The sequence below is a fragment of the Erpetoichthys calabaricus genome, chromosome 11 (genome assembly GCF_900747795.2).
Source record: "Erpetoichthys calabaricus chromosome 11, fErpCal1.3, whole genome shotgun sequence".
NCBI classification, from domain to species: Eukaryota; Metazoa; Chordata; class Cladistia; order Polypteriformes; family Polypteridae; genus Erpetoichthys; species Erpetoichthys calabaricus.
In genome coordinates, this window is record NC_041404.2 from 34250816 (window position 1) to 34271004 (window position 20189).

At 39.8% G+C, this 20189-nt stretch overlaps 1 protein-coding gene across 2 annotated transcripts in view; it reads right to left on the reverse strand.

Moving 5' to 3' along the window:
* sgcd (sarcoglycan, delta (dystrophin-associated glycoprotein)) overlaps nucleotides 1-20189 on the reverse strand; it is a 904731-nt gene that overhangs the window by 260050 nt on the left and 624492 nt on the right. The gene's annotated exons all lie outside the window — the stretch shown is intronic.

Genomic DNA, 20189 nt, shown 5'->3' on the forward strand with positions numbered 1-20189 from the left:
ATCCTGTGAGCCAAATCATCCTCGGGGGATCATGCCACATGGCCGCAGTGCTGTAACTGACGCTCCCTCGCAATGCAGGTAATGTGCCTCATTCGGGACTCCATGAGTAACAAAAAGTCAAACCAGCAGTACCCAAGGATTCTCTGAAGAGACACAGTATCGAAGGAGTCCAGCCTTCATCTCAGGTTGCTGGATAGCGTCCATGTCTCACAACCATAGACGTCCATGTCTCACAACCATAGAGCAAAACAGGAAACACCAGGACTCTAAACACTTGGACCTTTGTCTTCTTGCAAAGATATCATATTTTAAAATATCCTTACAGTATTATCTTCTTATATTATTGATATTTAGAAGTATTAAGAACTTAACTAAAAATTAAGGGTGGTTATAATAACCAAAGATTTCCTATAAAAAGTAAACAAAAAGCCGGTTTGAGTTGGTAGATGTTCAAGCAACACCGTAGACCATGTCTTTAATAAATGAACACGGGGGCCTTGGCCGTTGTGAATACAGAATTTACTAATTGTGTGAACAGCATTTAAACTGCAATAAAAATAAGTCTACCTCAGTCCACCTTGCTGGCTAAATGAAACTCTGCTCTGCCTGTCACATGAACATCTAATGTGGAGATATATATTTCTTCAGGCACCTTTTATATAATAAATGATATAAAAAAAAATCAAGTCAAACAAAGTTTACTATGTCATACACAAAGCCACTCTTTCCTTCTGACTTACAGCCATACTCAGTATGCAACCACAAACAACACTGCTGTGCAATCAAGTGGAAGCATACAGAGCTCACTATCTAGGTCTGGTTCAGAGATGTGCTGAGCAGCTTTTTATATTTTGTTAAGATAATAGAATTCCCTACCCAATATCTCTGAATGAATGAGGTTCTCAAGATACTAGAACAAAACCATGGAGGGGGGTGTTGGCACTTCAGTAATTTTTGACATAGTATTGTATTGAAGTGTGAGAAGAGTAGAGTGGAATTTTCAGAAAATTATGACAATTTATTTGTAGAAACGTGTGGGTATGCAAGACTAGACTCGTCACTTTGGCCAACAAAAAAAATACAAATTGATCAAAGAGTTCTAAAGATAGACAGACACTTGAACATAGATAGATAGATAGATAGATAGATAGATAGATAGATAGATAGATAGATAGATAGATAGATAGATAGATAGATAGATAGATAGATAGATAGATAGATAGATAGATAGATAGATAGATAGATAGATAGATAGATAGATAGATAGATAGATAATGTATTCACCCCCTAGGAGAACAAACATAAATAAATAAATAGTAAAAAGTCCTCAGTTGGAAGGTACAGTGGTAGAGTGGTGACCAGGTCATGAATCACTTGCATTAACAACAGTGTTATAAAATTAAACAGCAGCAGGAACAAATGATCTTCTAAAGCAGAAACGTGCTATATAAATGTAAGAATTATTATCGTTATTATTATTATTAAAGCATTCTATTCACCAGTGCTGTGAGAGAAGACGACTGCTATGTTTACTTCTCTGACCTGCCACGGTGTTGTGGAGAGGGGGACTGCTATTGTCACGGATGGCCTGTACCTTCAACCCCACACACTTTTCCACACAATTCCCAGTGAATTGAAAGTCCTACCCAGCACCGAGCTGGCCTTCTTCACCAGCTTGTCCAGCTTCTTAGTGTTCTTATCTGTCATACTGACTCCCCAACACACGGCAGCAAAAAAGAAGACACTGGCAACAACTGTCTGGTAGAACAAAGACAACATTTCACTACATATTCTGAATGATCTGAGTCTTTTGGGCAAAAAGAGCCTGCTCTGCCCCTTCCTGTAGAGGACATCTGTGTTCACAGACTAGTCCAATCTGTCATCAAAATGGACACCTAAACATTTATAAGTTTGCACCACCTTAAAGTCCTCCCCATGGATGTTAATAGGCTGAAGGGGGAGCTTAGACCTGCGGAAATCCACAAACATTTCCTTGTCTTCATTGTGTTCAGAGCCAGGCAGTTCTTATGGCTCCGGTCACTGAAAGCTCTCAATCAGATCCCTATATGCCCCTCCCTGCCCATTCCTTATGTATGCCACAATAGCTGTATCATCAGAGTACTTAAGTCTGACTTATATTTAAAGTTTGCTGTGCATAATGTGAACAGGAATGGGGCCAGAACAGTTCATGTGGGCCCCCAACAATGCTCACTGCCATCCCAGAGACACAGTTCCCCAGTTTGACAAACTGCAGTTGTCCAGTCAGGTAGTTATGAATCTAGCAGGTGAATGTGGAAACCCCAAATATCCTCTCCAGTTTATCTTTAAGAATGGAGGGTTTCACGGTGTTGAATGCACTTGAAAAACATGCAGGCAGTCAGACATGTCATTGACTAACGAAACTCATTCATTCAGAAATCAGGCTAAAAAAATGCGTTAATTTTTCTATAGTCATCCAGCTATTTTAATTGACAGATATCCATTTAATTTTCCTTGGCAATAGCACAAAAGAAATATAAAAAAGTGGCTGTCTAGAAGAATGAAAATGGAGATTGGGATATTCACTGCAAGCGCTTACTGGCAAAGTGAAACTGACTCCAGCAAGGTGAGTAATTACTCTTTCCATCTCCATCCTAACTCTATCAGCGCTCTGTATCAGTATACATTCCCAAGGGCAGTAACTTTGATAAATGCTCTCGTATCGCCTTTTGAGGGAACTGATAAAGAAAAGAAGTATCTGAGGTGAAAAGTAAAGGACCCTAACTGGCTTGTGGTGGAAAGGCATCAGTTGGAAACATAATATTATGAGATAAGGAAACACAGAAGTACATTGAAACTTTAAAATGGATTTTACCAAAAGTTTCTAATTCATGACACTAAATATAACTAAAATCTTTACATTGTGCTCTATTGCTTTTCTTGTCCCTATCAAGAGACTTTGTAAACACACTCATTTGCTCTACGCAACAAATATGTTACATTTATGCCTTTAAATAGTGTATTGCATGTTAATTATTTTTCTATGGTGGTCACAGCTACTGCCTCACTGATCCAGTATCTTAGGTTTGTAATCAACAGCCAGCTATTGCCATTATGGAATCTGCATATTGTCTATTTGTTAAGTGGGAGTTTGTTTTCTACAAATACTCCATTTTACATCCCGAAAATGTGTTGTGGGATAAGAACAGGCAGGCCAGGGTGGAGCACAGGTTATTACCTGGATGGAGAGACCTGAGAAGAATGTTGTACGGATTAGCCGGCAGAGCGGAAAGACAACTCTGTGCCCAGCTGGTAAAAAGTAATGGGTGGACCAGCGGAAGCTGGAACTTGGGAGAGGTACCAACCCCCATGCAATAGGTGGCAGTGGTCCTCGTATGAGAACCCAGTTGAGACATCTGCAGGGGTACTAGCGAAATGGAGTATGGAAATGCATCCCTATAAGGGTCCCTTGGAATCACTAGAGGGCGCTGTTGGGGGAAGACCACTCTACTTTGTCTATGGCCCAGAAGTGCTTCCTAGAGGAGACAGAATGGAACTGGAGACATTCCTGCATCCGACATAAAAGGAAGCCCGCTGCCTACTCCGCGGAGGTGAAGAAGGAGGTAGAATTGTTGGTTATTGATCATTTATTGTGAATTTGTGGCTTGTTATTGGGAGAGGATTGTGGAAAGTGCCTAGGAGAAAAATAAAAATCCTTTTTTTTAATTCTATTAATGTGTGGTGAATTGCTGCGTCTGTGGTTCGTTGCTCTCTGTGCCTCCCATCCAGGTAATTACATGTTCTCCTCCCTGGCTGGGATGCCCATTCTTATCCCACAGTGTTAGTTAGTTTAATCGAAAATTGGTAAGTCAGCCCCTTTTGGATATACAAGAGGGCCCTGCAAAGAATCGGCATCTTGTCTTGTGTTGGGTTGGTTCCCGTCTTGCATCCAAAGTTGCTAGCATAGGCTTCCATGACCATGAACTTAACTAAGTGGGTTTGGAAACGTTACTGTTATTCTAAAAGGTTAGTTACCTAGTGGAGATAGACATCTTTAACCTTTCCTTAGCAGTAAAACATTTTAGGTCATTCATTATTCCTTTGTTGTCAGCTAAAGTTCCCAAGGATGTAAGTCCCTAAAAATCTCAAAATTGCCAACTAGAGGGGGAGATACCATCAAACCCTGGCTAGTTGCAAAACAGGGCAACAAAGAATCTTTACGAATAAAAAGGTTTATTTTTACAAGAAGACCTGTTGAATATAAACAAGCTCAGACGAACACAAGGCAAATGCACAGGAGACAAAGACTTCAAAATTGCCAATCCCAATAGCAAACACGGCCCCTATATGAAATGCAAGAATGGTCAATAATCCAGTAAATCACAAAAAGCACAAGTACCACAAGTGCATTCACAATGAACCATGAGAGAATGTGTGTTTTCCTCACCCTTTACGGGGCTGGCTGAGCACAGTCCCTAATTCTTGAAGAACCACCCATAAAACACATGGAACACAAAAGAAGATAAATAGATACTGTGAGGGATGGCCGGCCATTTACCCCGGCCAATACCCCCAGGCCGCTAGATGGAGCCCTCCCTGTAGCATGGAAGTGCCCCGAAGACCAGCAGGGAATTATGGACAATGGAGTTTTTATTCCCAACCCTGCTGGACACCGTGGGGCCCACCAGAGGACGCTGCAGGGACGCTCAAGGACTTATACGTGCCCTATAACCCGGAAGCACGTCATAATCATATGACCAGAGGGAACAACGTGTTTCCGGGTTGAAAAGAAGGACTTTTTTATCTGACCCGGAAGTGATAAGAAATCACATGGACTGTAAGATGGGAAACCCTTCCGGGTCAGGGAATATAAAAGGACGATGGGAAATCCCAGACGTTGAGCTGAGCTGGGTGGAAGGGTGGCAACGCGTCTGGGAGTGGAGGATTGGTTATTGTTTATTGAAATTATTATTATTGTTTGAGTATTGTGGAGTGGAGGGTGCTTTGTGCACATTTATTATTATTATTATTATTAATAATAAAACTATTATTTGGACTTTTATCTGGTGTCTGACGTCTAGTCTGAGGGTTCTAGGGGTCACGGAGACCTTAATCTGTCACAATACATGGGAACTAAATGACCAACAATATTAACAAACAGAAAAGAATAAAAAATGAACAAGAAAGACATAAAGATAAAAAGTCATTTGAACCCCAGCTTCAGGCCTGCATAGCCCAAAAATGGATGACAGGGAAACCAAAAAACTCTCTGGTTCAAAGGAAAAACAAACAACGTTCCATCATAATTTAAAGAATGAATTCAAATGATTACACAAAAGAGCACAAGAAAGGCAAGGCAGGACAAAAGACACAAACCAATCCAATAAGTATCCAACCACAAAAGACAGGTGTCGAAACAAAAGCACAGTGCTGAAGGTGTTGTAACCTCAGCAGCTTAGTCTTTTCTACAGCTGGGGCAGCCCAACCAGCGGCAACATCAGGTGGCCCCACCTCTTTGGGCCTCACATACAGGCAACGGGGCAGACAGCAAAAAAAACACAAAGTACATAAAACTTAGCAGCATTAATAAACACCACATGAATAAAAATCATTATATTACAGGAATACAAAGGCAAAACAGAACCCAGAAGCAGAATTAATAACATAATATGAAAACAAATTTAGTGATAACGAAAACATTAAATAAACAACGAATAACACTGTACATCAGTTTCCTCAAGAGCTTTATGATAGTGAGAACCAAGAGCAAGTATTCCTTTCTTGTACCAGTCTAAACCCCACACATACAAGATGTTTGGTGTTTTTCAAATTAAAGTTATTTCTTCACAATTGTGGTATATATCCAATTGCCACATTATTTTTTTTTGTTCTTTATTTCGCCTTATACAATTTCTTGCATTAGGAATTTGTTAGTTTTCACATACCCCTTGGGGTCTGAGCGCAGGATCAGCCATTGTACAGCGCCCCTGGAGCAATTACAGGTTAAGGGTCTTGCTCAAGGGCCCAGCAGAGTAGGATCTCTTTTGGCAGTGACAGGGATTCGAACCGGCAACCTTCTGGATACCAGCACAGATCCTTAGCCTCAGAGCCACCACTCCACCCCTAATAAAGTAAAGCTTACTTTAAACATAAAAAAAATAACTACTCCCCTGTTGCATTTTCTAATGGAGATGAAGGGTACCAAAGTATCATTATTAAAAAAAAGTTTTAAAATGTACTGAATATGTTGGTCTTTCCAAGCCAAAAGAAAGTTATTGTGTACTGATCCAGATCTTGAGATTACACACATATTGCAAAACAGTGTATCCACTGGCTGTGCACTTTACTCCACCACTCGTCTTCCTTCGTGGTGATTATTCAGTCCGAGGGGAGAAGATTCACCATGGAAAGTCATCACCCTGAGTCGTTATTGACACTACTTAGTGTTGATGCTCAGATGGGAATTACTGTACCTGTTCTGTAGTCAACTAGACAAAAATAAATGAAAAAGTCACATCTTATGACCACTTACTCTCCCTCTCTCTCTCTCTCTCTATATATATATATATATATTCTTTAACTATACACGCTCCCAGTTGCTTAGTCCTTTTCTTCATACCTTCAAGCCACCCAGCTCTGCCTCACTCCACTCACCCAGGGTCAGAGGCAATTCATATGACACTCCTTCATCTCTCTAAATGAGCTGAACAAAGTCCAGAGTCCAAAGCTGAGACTTCCCGGTGGAAGGACTCTAGCAGCTGAGAGAGGCATCCAAAGTACTATGCAAGTGCACAACTTGGACTTGAAAAATACCAAATTTACCTTTGAAGCCACTTTTTCACTTTTTTCAATTATCTCGTCATCACCTCCAACGTTTTCCCCCACCCTGGTGGCATCTTGGAGGGCACCAAATGCATGAAAATATTTTTTCTAACTTGCAATAAAAGCCCATTTTGTTCGAAGGCACGTCATTGCGTGTCACCATTTTGAGGGTCAGCTGTGCACTATTGAAAGCAGCAGACTGGTCTGGAGCCATTTAATAGCAAGAGGGCATATCATATTAACCACAATTGTTAATTTTGTTTGTAGCAAAAAGTTTTAGGCAACCCTAGTGTGTATATATTTATATATACATGTTTTTAATTAATTACAGAATTTAAATGCAAACTGTCCAATTTCCTTTTGAAGTAAATGAAACAAAAACAGAAATTTTACAGATATGACAAAACCAAAATGATCACCTGGTCATCAGTGAGAACAACCGCGACTCATGCAACCTACAGATTTCTAAGTATACATAGATGATCCACTGATAAGCCCCACTAGCATGACTACTTAATTTGCTTTGCCTGGAGTTCAGCGAAGGCAGGGAAATGTTCTGGAATTGCAGCGAACTCAGTGACATAAATTGAACTCAATAAAGAAGTAGAAACGTAACCAGTTTTGAAAGGATTAAAAAGGTGAAATGGTCTTTTAAGTGTTACTGGGGGCTAGGGAAGCATCTGCCAACTATGCTGGACTGATTACTGCGCCACCATGCCTCTCTGAGATAAACGTATACTCCGAATTCACAATACTATGAGTCCTTTATATCTCTCTTCATCTGCTGAGCTCCTATAACTACAAATACCTAACACCCACAGAGCCTGTGATGCATTATATACTCTTGCGCTGTTCCTGTCACTACCAGATCTGTGCTACATTTTCATTATATTCTCATTAGGGTTAGCTAATGTTCATCTCAAATAAAAATACAGTGAATGTTTTTTTTAATATATGTCGGCTAATCAGGTAGCAACCTTATAAATGTGGGCATACACCATAAATTTTTCCTGTGGAGAAGACTGAGCAGCACTGTAAAGTGTGAGGTGGAGTACACTTGCACTACACATGCGTGAAAGTTCTGCCCATGAGTGATGCAAATCATACATGCAGCATAGAGTCAGTAGTGATATCCCCATCCAACATTAATGCTACACATCTGTGATATCACTCTGGCTTGTGAAGTGTCATGGAGCACTGAGAAAAAACTTTTCGAGGTAAAATTTGGTGAACAAGGCCACCGACGAACCCAGAAAATTCGCCATGAAAAACACTTTGATGAATTTCACCAATAATAATAATAATCAACACTAAAGGCCAAATGTTAGTACAAGGCTTATTATGTTGTCCATAACTTTTGTTGTTTACTTCCTACATTTCCCACAGAAGAATCATTATGTGGTTTCAGTGCAAGTGTGACATTCAGTAAGTCACCCCATATCACCTTTTTATCTCAGTTTGCGCTTCATGCACTGTATTTGTGTTCCGATACTTGAAGCACAACCCTACAAGTAAATGTCTGCCTCTGTGCATTTAGATGATTTCTTAAGAAAGAAAAATCTGATTCTTCTACATGGAACATACTGTATTGGAATTTCAAAATATCTGATATAGAAATACAGCGGCTGCTGCTTCACCACCTGAGGCCACAGGTCTGCCACACCCTTGACCCTCTGCAGTTCACATACCAGGAGAAGGTGGGAGTGGAGGATGCCATCATCTATATGCTACATCGATCCCTCTCCCACTTGGACAGAGACAGTGGTGCTGTAAGAATTATGTTTCTGGACTTCGCTAGCACCTTCAACACCATCCAGCCTATGCTCCTTAGGGACAAGCTGACAGAGATGGGAGTAAATTCATACCTGGTGGCATGGATCGTGGACTATCTTTTTTACAGACAGACCTCAGTATGTGCGTCTCAGGAACTGCAGGTCTGACATTGTGGTCATCAACACAGGAGCGCCGCATAGGACTGTACTTTCTCCGGTCCTGTTCAGCCTATATACATCGGACTTCCAAAACAACTTGGAGTCCTGCCACGTGCAAACGTTCACTGACGACACTGCTATTTTGGGCTGCATGAGGAGTGGGCAGGAGGAGGAGTATAGGAACCTCATCAAGGACTTTGTTAAATGGTGCGACTCAAACCACCTACAACTGAACACCAGCAAAACCAAGGAGCTGGTGGTGGATTTTAGGAAGACCAGGCCCCTCATGGACCCCGTGATCATCCGAGGTGACTGTGTGCAGAGGGTACAGACCTATACACACCTGGGAGTGCAGCTGGGTGATAAATTGGACTGGACTGCCAATACTGATGCTCTGTGCAAGAGAGGACAGAGCCGACTATACTTCCTTAGAAGGCTGGTGTCTTTCAACATCTGCAATAAGATGCTGCAGATGTTCTATCAGACAGTTGTGGTGAGCGCCCTCTTCTATGCGGTGGTGTGCTGGGGAGGCAGCATAAAGAAGAGGGACGCCTCACGTCTGGACAAACTGGTGATGAAGGCAGGCTCTATTGTAGGCATGGAGCTGGACAGCTTGACATCTGTGGCAGAGCGACAGGCGCTGAGCAGGCTCCTGTCAATCATGGAGAATCCACTGCATCCACTAAACAGTGTCATCTCCAGACAGAGGAGCAGCTTCTGTGACAGACTGCTGTCACCGTCCTGCTCCACTGACAGACTGAGGAGATCGTTCCTCCCCCAAACTATGCGACTCTTTAATTCCACCCCAGGGGGTAAACGTTAACATTATACAAAGTTACTGTCTGTTATACCTGCATTGTTATCACTCTTTAAATTTAATTTAATATTGTTTTTTATTTAATATTGTTTTTTATCAGTATGCTGCTGCTGGAGTATGTGAATTTCCCCTTGGGATCTATCTATCTATCTATCTATCTATCTATCTATCTATCTATCTATCTATCTATCTATCTATCTATCTATCTATCTATCTATCTATCTATCTATCTATCTATCTATCTATCTATCTATCTATCTATCTATCTATCTATCTATCAAACTTAAAAAAGACGTTCTTCAAGTGTTCATTACATTCTTCAGTCAAGACATTCACAGATTCTGATTTCAAAAGCATTATATTTGAAACGCAAAGCAAAAAAACAAAATGCAAACTAGCTGACAAAATGAATGTTTTATGCTACTTTCTAATGATATGTTTTGCAGTGTTGGAAGAGCGTGCAATTATAGATGAAGCACAAAATGTGAATAAATATAGTATGCTACATAATACTCAAAAATTTGCCCTAGAAGGATTAACTTATCTCCAAGAATTTAATTATGCAGTTTGTCATTACTTGAACTTACCGAAAATGGTTTCTTAATGGGTTTAGCCCAAACAATAGAACAGCAGTCTTTGATGGATTAAAACCTTGTGCTCATCATATTGGTTAATTGAGTCACCTTAGCAGATATTTATGTGTTTCATGTTTATCCCTTTCAATGTAAACGTAAATAGGATTATTTGATGTGTTTTATTCTAATTATTTATGTATGGAAAAGCCAGTAATATTGAATAAATAACCACAACCTCTGCGATATTTGTTCTCTAAATTAAAATTCCTGACAATTTACAGGGTTGCTAATTGCCTTAATCGTGGGTAGCAGAACAAACTCTCTTTAACACATGCTATTTTGTAATAAAATCAGCACTTATAATAGCATCTAGTGTATTAAAACTCAATAAACAAGCACAAAACCAAAATAAATGGGTAGCACAGTTTATTGGGATGCTTCACAGCTCCAGGAGACTAGTTCTGAATGCTGGCCCACTCGCTGCCTCTGAAGGGGCTACACATTTCTCTGGTTGTCCCAGGGCAGGCATTGTATCTGTTATGCTGTCTAAATGATCACCTTGTATTTTATTCCAAGAACTTTTGTATTACAATTTTGGTCTAGTCACGGAGTCTGTAGACTGTGCACAGTTACATCTGAGTTTGGGTATTTTTTCTTTTTGGTATTCTGGTTTTTTAAATCCTGCCCAGTCAGTTGTCTCTGTAGAGTTTCTTTGTAATGCCAATGCACAAAAGGTGGGGAAAATGTAATGTAAGGATTATAAGGCAAAAGTGCAAACCTGAAGTAGAAAAACTCACAGTAGTCTTAAACAATTATTGGGTTACTGGAGTCAAAGTCAGTAAAAATATTATAAATATAATTTTAATATAGTGTGTTAAAATTTCCAATTTCACATATACTGATTCCATTAAAACAGCTTTTCTTCTAGAATTTTGATAAAAATATAGCTGTGTTTTTTAATTTTGTAATTTTAGTCTTATGTTTAATGTTACTCAGTGTTTGTAAGCCACAAAAGCATTGCTAGAGTCCTTAACAATTTAGGGTGCTAAACAATAGCCTGATGATTCACACTGGCAATGATAAAATGTCTTGTGTCTTGTATGGAGTGTCAATCAAAATAGTGTGCACCACTGAAACTGTTCAACACAGCGTAGTCCTTGTTACCTCTGATCTTCTGCATGTACATAAGCTGCAGTTCTCTTTCTAACCCCATGTTATCTTTATATCACTTAGGCTACACTGAAGACAGAATGAAATCTAATTAAGCAATGTAGACCTCATAGTTTTTATTTGATACACGGGTTGTCCATTTGGTCTGGTCCAATAATTACGCACGTGGTCCTTTTCCCTCACAGCAGCCGGTTAGGCTTCAGATGGGGCCACCAATTTACGATGCTTTCTCTTTGGGTTGTGCGTTGAACTGACCATTCTTACAGTTGTAGTCCTTTGGTTAACAGTTGCGTAACAGTTGTTAGATTAAACTCTTCTCGGACCACATTTTATTCCTCTCCTTCTCTCACTTTCTAGTAAACCTCATGCCTTGTCCTTTAGGTTCATATAATGCTGTAAGTACAAAACACAACACCATAGCAACTGGATGGACATATAGACACACAGTGGAAGGACTGGAGGAGCAAGCATGGCCAGAGCGTTATCTCCCTGGACCGCTATATGGCAGCCCCCCTGGGTGCCTAGGACTCCTGCAGGGATCCATGGGAGTTGGAGTTTGGTGTAGCCCTGTTGGGATTCATGGGTGCCACCAGCGGGTGCTGCAGCAACTGCTGAGCCCTTATGGACGGTTCTTCCACCACACCCAAAAGTGCTTCCGGAAATACATCATCAAGCACCTGGAGCACTTCCGGGGCGTTATAAAAGAGGCCAGCAGACACTACTCAGGGAGGCAGAGTCGGGAGGAGGGAGAAGAAGCTTACCAAGGAGGAGTGGAGGAGAAAAAGAGAAAGAAGAAGAGAAGAAAAATACTGTGTGGTGCTTGTGTTTAGTGGAACTGTGTTGTGCCTGTGGGAAATGGAGAAGGCGTTTCCCACGAGGTGAAGAAAAATAAAAAGCCATTTCTGTTTTTATAAGTGCCTCCTGCGCCTGTCTGTGTCGGGCTGAGTGGCTCCTATGCCCTCTACACTTGCCATAACAGGCACACACAGACACTTGTCCTTTTATTAAACTATCCACTGGCTCTCCCATCCATTTATTGCAGTGTATTTATAGTAATACAGTTCATTGTGTTTTCCTTTCAACAGATGGCGCATCACAAACATTAGCACTGCTTTAACGAATCCCATACCAAATGGCAAATAACAGAGACACAGCAACTAGATGGACACACAGATACACTTACAGACATTATATATAGACAGGGTAACCAGACTGTTGAAGGAGATTCAAAAAGGTTGAATTCTGAGTTTACTTTTCTTTATTAGTATTATTATACAAATACATCGGAAAGGGAATAATATAGGTCCCCTTTGTTAATGTTTAGCCTCCTTGCCTTGAAATTTCTCACTACCACTTTCTACTGATCACATTTAAGTGTTGCATTTTTCAAAACAATATTTGAAAGATAAACTAGGTTCTGACTTCTTGAGTGCTTATATATATAAAAAAATGTGCACCATAAATAACTCAAAGTTTGGCTGAGCAAGACCAGAAAATAAGATGCTGCAAAGAATGATAATGTGAAGGGAGACAGCCATGTGCTCAACAGAGGGTGAAAATGAAATGCATTGAGTGTGCAGGGTCCAGTGCTTGATCTAAAGTGTCCAGTGTCCCACACCATACATTACTCCCATGCGGGCAGTGATCCACAACGCAAAGCTATCAACCTATTCTGCAAATCTGGCATCCTTTACTTCCAGAAGCTCTTAGGTTTACCCTTTAGACCCTGCACTCTTTGTTTTTTTATTCTCCAAGTATGAGTTTCTGGCAGCAAGGACTGAAAAACTGTCTTTATTTTTTTATACCTTCACCATTATAATATGCAGAAAAAACATAAGAAATTCATAATACTGAAAAGCAACCAAAGATAATCAAAAAAGGATTGCAGTGTAGCTGTTTTATAAAAGGAATGCCTCGCAGTTAGGAGACCTGGGTTCGCTTCCTGGGTCCTCCCTGCGTGGAGTTTGCATGTTCTCCCCGTGTCTGCGTGGGTTTCCTCCAGGCGCTCCGGTTTCCTCCCACAGTCCAAAGACATGCAGGTTAGGTGGATTGGCGATTCTAAATTGGCCCTAGTGTGTGCTTGGTGTGTGGGTGTGTTTGTGTGTGTCCTGTGGTGGATTGATTCCTGCCTTGTGCCCTGTGTTGGCTGGGATTGGCTCCAGCAGACCCCCGTGACCCTATGTTCGGATTCAGCGGGTTGGAAAATGGATGTTCAGAACTCTGCTGCCACTCATTCACAGATTCACAAGAAGGAGTGATGGGCAGTGGGTACAAGTCACGTAAAGGACTGTTAACATGCTGGGTAAGACTTTACCACAGGGCCTTTAAGGGCTTTCTGTACCGCATGTGACTAACATTTCATGGCATTAAGTGACTAACATTTACACTACAGCAAGCCCTTAAAATGTTGTCTTTTGTGCTTTGTACATTTTATGAACACCAAACAAAACATTTGTAAAGGTCTTGTTACAGAGTAGTAATTGGCAAATAGATGGAAGTCCCATTTTGAAATGTTCTCGTAAGTATGTTATAAATAGTAAAATGAATTCAGGTAGCAACCAAGGATGAAACTACCAGGGGGGGCTCTACTAGACTATGTGAGGGCTGTGCAATGCCCTGATATATTATAAAGGATGGCAGTGGCAAATTTACAATATAAGACTTGGAGTCTCCAAAGTCACAATGATATCCCTTCACAATATTCACCGTTTTGAACTGTGCAATATTTCCATCCAATCATTTTTAGTCCATATTTTTCCAATATAGGGGTCTGGGAAGCTACAAACTATACAGACAGGAAACAAATCTAGAGAGAACTTTAGGACATTACACACTTGTGAATACAATTCCCTCTCACTCACATCCAGCCAATTGAGAGATACCAATGAACTTGACGGTAAGTCTTTGGACTTTACAAGTGTTAGGATCTAGAGTGGGCGGTCAAACTACAGCCTAGGTGCAAGTGGCTTGTGGGCTGCTCGTAGAAATGCTTAATTTTCCAGCCATCGAGAGGCCTTCTTACCAAGCTGATGCTACAGTTTTTGGGTGTTTGTGTACTTGCCATTAGTTTCTTCCTAAAAATCTTAATACATAATTCACCAGCCTCCTCACTCACTCACTCACTCACTCACTCACTCACTCACTCACTCACTCACTCACTCACTCACTCACTCACTCACTCACTCACGTCCGTTAAAGCCGAATGCACAGTCGCCTTCAGCGCACATCCGAAGCCGAATGCGCAGTTGCCTTCTGCGCAGCTGCCCGAAAAACCTTACGAGACCGACATCCAACCCCAACATCGGGGCAGGCGGCGGATTTACGGCCGCAAAAATTCAAAGAGAAAGGCGACTTCGATTAAAGCTCTAGAGGCCTGAAAGGCGATTTTGACTACAGCTCGAGGCCTAATTACACATTCTGATTCAATTACACATTCATTCAATACACCTATATCAGGTTTGTGGTGCTTATACTTATTACTAGTCCATATTGTACTGGAACATTCATCATTCAATAGTATACTATAGGCCTGGAAAATTCATCACCTAACAGTACAAGCCTGTACAGTAATGAGTAAAGCGGACTACAATCATTACAAAACAACTTCTTCATTACTTATCATTTGTTCTTCATACACTGCTGACACAAACTCGTGCCCGTTTCACTTTACGTTGTCGAAACGGGCTCTTTGTCTAGTAATGAAATAAGAGAAGCTTTTACTGTTTGAATAGGAACAGTTTTTTTTTGTGACGCTAAACAGAAGGGGTGTGTATATTTTCAGCAGCTTGCTTGCCTTGGTCTTGTGTGTGTGTATTTTAAGAATATGCTGGTTTTATCAGCAAGGAATTTTGTTGGCAGCAGAACTTTGGATGTGACTCCGGGTCTGTGCACAAAAATAGCACAAAGAGCGCCATCTACTGACTGAATGAGGTAAAGAGGTGAAAGGTTTTCTGGTGGTGGATAAAATGGATTATTCCTGTTCTTCAACCAGTTTGTTTGATGAGTTGAGAAGTAAAATGAAAAGGAGCATCTCGACCGTGTCTTTGAGCAGTTTGTTTTTTTTTATTTTCAAATGCTTTAGCTGCTGCTCCTCGCCTGTGGAATTCTTTACCTCATCATATAAAGGAGTCGTCTACAATTGAACTGTTTAAAACAAGATTAAAGACTCATTTCTATTCACTTGCATTCCGTGACCTTCAGTAATACTGATGGCTTCTTCATTGTGATTATATAACATCACTTCTATTTATTATTTATTTTATTTTTATTTCTGTTTATGTTATTTATGTTATTTGCTTGTTTTTCTTTTATTCTATTATTGTAAAGCACTTTGGCCACAGCATTCCTATGTTGTTTTAAATGTGCTATATAAATAAATTGACATTGACATTGGTGTTCATTATAGAGCACTGTCTTTTTATTATTCGCATATGTGACATTTTAATTTTTGAGTAAAATGCTGGTTTCTTCTTTGAAAATTGTGAGGTGGGAGTCTTAATCCCACTTGGATTATATGATACATAAATCACTGTTGCTTCTAGTGATGTGTAAAATGGTTCTCTTTAGTGATTTGATTCCTTTCATTCAGTTCTCCAAAATAACTTGAATATCTGAATCACTGATTTGTTCACTTCAAAAACATATTCTAGTTTAAAATCTAGAATAGTATCATAATTGTGTAACAACTTTAACCACCAAACAATACAAAAAATACAAAAAGCAAGCACAGAATAAGTAATTAACACATAATAATCATCCTCTTTATTGAATATTGAAAATACAGTAATCCCTCTACCATCGCGGGGGTTGCGTTCCAGACCCCCCCGCGAAAGGTAAAAATCCGCGAAGTAGAAACCATATGTTTATATGGTTATTTTTATATTGTCATGCTTGGGTCACAGATTTGCACAGAAACACAGGAGGTTGTAGAGAGACAGGAACTTTATTCAAACACTGCAAACAAACATTTGTCTCTTTTTCAAAAGTTTAAACTGTGCTCCATGACAAGACAGAGATGACAGCTCCGTCTCACAATTAAAAGAATGCAAACATATCTTCCTCTTCAAAGGAGTGCGCATCAGGAGCAGATAATGTCAGAGAGAGAGAGAAAAGCAAACAAATCAATAGGGCTGTTTGGCTTTTAAGTATGCGAAGCACCCGCGGCACAAAGCTGTTGAAGGTGGCAGCTCACACCCCCTCTGTCAGGAGCAGAGAAGGAGAGAAAGAGAGAGACAGAGTTTGTTTTTCAGTCAAAAATCAATACGTGCCCTTCGTGCTTTTAAGTATGCAAAGCACCGTGCAGCATGTCGCTTCATGAAGCAGCTGCACAGAAGGGAGCAAAGTGAAGATAATCTTTCAGCATTTTTAGACGAGCGTCCGTATCGTCTAGGTGTGCGAACAGCCCCCCTGCTCAATCCCCCTACGTCAGGATCAGAGAATGTCAGCGCAAGAGAGAGAGAGAGAAAAGTAATTTGGGTAGCTTCTCAGCCATCTGCCAATAGCGTCCCTTGTATGAAATCAACTGGGCAAACCAACTGAGGAAGCATGTACCAGAAATTAAAAGACCCATTGTCCGCAGAAATCCGCGAACCAGCAAAAAATCCGCGATATATATTTAAATATGCTTACATATAAAATCCGCGATAGAGTGAAGACGCGAAAGGCGAAGCACGATATAGCGAGGGATTACTGTAAAAAAAATTCAACAATAAATAGAAAAAAATTCAATCCTACAAATAGAACCTTAGAATAGTGCACACATCAAACTGTGTGTATATGACTAAATAACATTATTTTTCATTTTGGATTAATCTCCCACAATTTCCTTCGTTCATATCCCATCCTTTCTGATACAATCTGCCATCACACATCATCATTCAGTGTACCGCGAGTCTTTTGTCTACAGTTCAGTACATGAACTGATTCTTTTGGTGAACTTGATCAGTGAACTGTACTGCTAGTCTTTTGTCTGTAGTTTGTGAATGAGCTTGCAATAGTTCTTCAGATCAGCAGGGGGCGGCGTACTTGTTCATTCAATAAGTCAGTCCGTGTACTGAGACGGTCAATGGGAGGTGCTTGGTGTCATCAACCAAGTCAGTCATTGGCTAGTTGTCGTAATGACCATTTTGCTGAAACAGTTTACTAATAGGGTATTCCCTGAAGACAGTAGCCATTTAAGTGTCGTTAAGATGATAGCTCCAGATTGCTGCGGAATGCTATATAAAATGTAGCACGCACTGTGCATGCCTTGAAAAGATTCGTTCTTTAATCTCAATTAACCAGCACGTTCATTCAGAGACTAAAACAAGTACAAAAGAACTAGTTTGTTCGTTCACTGCACATCACTAGTTGCTTAAACAGCAGATGTAGTCGGAATATATTTTGTCCGAATTTATTCACAATTTTGACAGTTCATTCTTACACTCAAGAATATTATTTAGGTTAAACATCATGCACACCCAAATAAACTTGCATCTAATGTACTTATTCTCAGCCAATATTTCACACTTGTCTCTGTGCTAAATGATCTATCCACACTGCAAGCCGTTAAACGTAATGATACAGCAATACAGATGACACATCGGACACTAAGAAAAATCAGTGTAATTTCTTAAGCAAGTCCAAATTCAGATATCTTACATGTCAAAAAGTGGTCATTCACAACTGTACTGCCTTCATTAACTTCAAGAAAGTTCAGTGCCTTCCTGTACTGTACTGTGACGCGAGCAACTGGCCAATTCTGGGCTCAGGCTGCTGCTGTGGCCTGGGAAGTCAGTTATTGACCGGGTTAATGAAAACACCTGTATGTACATTTCAACATGAAGGCTTCTGCATTATATAAAGCAGGGGTCAGCATCCTTTCAGCGGTGTCGTGACGACCCTATGTTACAATGTTATTCCACATGCCAACATAATTCTACCAATTTTGTTAGATATAGTATCAAAATTGGTCCAGTTATAACTGGAATTCATATTATTGCTCATTCGATATTTGAAATTACATAGGATCATATGTGAAAAGAATGTTTTGTCAAATTTTTTATAACTACATTCAGTGGCTTTGTTTTTGGTTCCAATTATTTGACAAAAATAAGTTGTTTGCTTCTTAAAGCCAGAAACAATCAATTTTATAGCTTCACTTTTCTCATCAGAGTTTTTAAACATGGACTAATGTTTAGCTTGTACACTTGACGTACGACACACGACACTTTCACAGCATAACACCCACACAGCACAATCCTTTTGTTGTACAAATCCACATTCATTCGTCCAAGAGTCTTGAAAAGAGTGAACATCAAGTGTTTGTCTTTTATGAGTCATTTTAGGGCAGTAAATTAGTTAATAATAACAAGAGGTTTGTTTTAATGTACCCCGGCCTGCACTAAACACATGGTTTCCATTTACATGTGCGTCGCATACGCAAAACGTAGGTGAGGGTGTGAAAGCGTACACTGTAATTAAAATATAACTCTTTACTATATTTCAGTTCAATCAAAGCGCCACTGAAAATCATTCTGTGTACCGTAGGTTGCCAACCCATTATATAATGAATCTAAAATAATAAATAATGACTTGTTTAACATTTCATAGACTCAATATTGTGTATGTTTAGCTGCAGTGCAAAAGTTAACATGACGATTTTATTCCCCTTTTGGGACCAATTATGTTTCTTTCTACACTGGAACAGGCATGTGCTGTGAAATAAATAAACATTTAAAACCTAATAAATGGATATAATGCTTAGAAAAATAATCAATACAACTTTAAAAGAACGGTTACTTACTGACCTGAAAACTGAACTGTATTTGGGTTGCGACAGAAGGGGACGTTGAACGTGTAGCAAACTCTCCTTGTTCACGTTCTTTAAAAACTTTTTTCATTTAATAATGAATATTCATTTTGTGCAGTAATTTAATAATGAGACAAAATAATAACAAAAAAATCAAAAACACAGCACTACTAAATGGCTACAGCCTCAAAACGCTTTCTTTTCAGGAAGGGTGGACAATTGAAACATTACGCTGGCTCATGCGATTTTTTACATTTTTTTGGATGCAGATTAAGAGTATGAGGGTTTAGATACGGATAGTGAAAGTCATTTTTGGACAAAATGATTACAAATACCAAGGAATTCAAGTACAGTTAAAGAGTTGGAGCTTGCAGTGCAAAGAAAAAACTGAAATGCTCAGTATGATTCATGCTTTTGCAATGGCAATTCCATTTTAACTCCAATAACATGAAGACAGCCATACTGAAAAAAATCATTTGGCTCTCCCCCACAATGGACACCCACACTGGCAACTCTAAATTGACCTGCTGTGTGAGTGAGTGTGGGAGTATGGGAGATTATTCGTGCCAAAGTTAAATACAATCTTAAGTGTTAACTACGTTGAAATGTAATACAGGTGCACGTGGGCGGTTTCATTTTGGCGCGGCTTTACAAACATTGATTACATGATCAATTGCTTTTCATTATGACACACAATTTTCGTTGGCCGTTTTAAAATGAAACACAAAAACGTACTATATTTTAATTCATGTTTATAGGTAGCATGTCATGACAAAAAGAAAAGCAGACGAATTACATTTTGTTTAGTGGCAGCTCGCCGTGTACTGCATTTCAGTTCGAGACACTCTAATCGTGCCAAAGCTAAAAGTAATCAAATGACCAAATAACGTCAAAAGGCGCATCAAATGTTGAAAAGAGGCGCTCCAACCACCAGTGTGTTGAACTTGTAAACAAGGTGAACAGAGTTGTTGATAAGACAGGGGATTGGCCGCCTCATTAAATAGGTGGAAGCTGGTGATCTAAATAATGATTTCATTCTTTTGCATGTTGAAAGAAGGGAAAACTATATGATATCTGGTTATCACAGAGCATGAATAAAAAGCTAC